The sequence below is a fragment of the Brassica oleracea genome, chromosome C8 (assembly GCF_000695525.1).
Source record: "Brassica oleracea var. oleracea cultivar TO1000 chromosome C8, BOL, whole genome shotgun sequence".
NCBI lineage: Eukaryota > Viridiplantae > Streptophyta > Magnoliopsida > Brassicales > Brassicaceae > Brassica > Brassica oleracea.
Window position 1 is genome coordinate 22,120,814 of NC_027755.1, and position 1,036 is coordinate 22,121,849.

The window sequence follows — 1,036 nt, forward strand, 5'->3', positions numbered from 1 at the left end:
TTTGTGTACATGTTTCACAACGTGAGATCTTTTACGGGATAACTCTGTGCCTTTTCAATCTTTGCATCAAGTTTAGACTTTAGGATGGCCAATCCTATCATGTCATATAGTGTAAAATTTCGTGGGATATATCAGTATAGTCACCACTTCTCTTGCCTCTTATCATACTGATCTTATAGCATAGTTTAAAATCAGTAGAGATCATAAGGTATAGTTTTGACCATTTTCTTATAAGGTCTTAGGCGACTTTTCTTTCAAAATCTGAAGGAACTTGATTCCTTTTGTTTACCCATTGTTTCTAAACCATATTATTATAACTCAATGGGTCACATATTATTGGGTGTGTATAATGTCTTATAGGCAATGCCTTAGCCATAGTTTATTTACTAGGCTTACTATACCTCTTTCACTATTTCTTACTTGGATTAGGCAACTCTTTAAAATCATTTATATGTTCAAGTAAGATCAGGCAAGACAATGAATTCAAAACCAATTCCATTATATATATAAAATCGTGAAACATCAAATGGGTTTAAAAGCAAATCACAAAATCATAGACTTAAAATATAAATGTCGAGATCCCTCTTAGTCAATAGACATGCCGGCCACTCCTTGAGTTATATTGGACACGGCTCCCTTGGATTCATCCTGATCTATATCGATTTTATTTGTATCAGGGTATCTCATCTCACTGCTCCTCTTTAGTACCTTGTCATTCTCAATCACCGTTAGGCAAGAGATCAGGTCATTGTAAGTGGTAGAACCTCTTTCTATGTAGATATGTTTTGACAACAAATCTTATGGATGGAATGGGGAGTATGTCTTTAATAGACAATCATTATCTGTTACCTCTTCTCCACATAATCTCAGTTGGTACACGACCCTGGACAAGGCAAAGTGAAACTCGGCCAGTCTCTAAGTCTTGGAATCTGAGACTCATCCATTCATATTTGACCTTTGGTAATAATACCATAGTGTATCTGGACTTTAAATATGTCCAAAGGTCACGAGGATTATACTGATTTCTCAGTTCCTT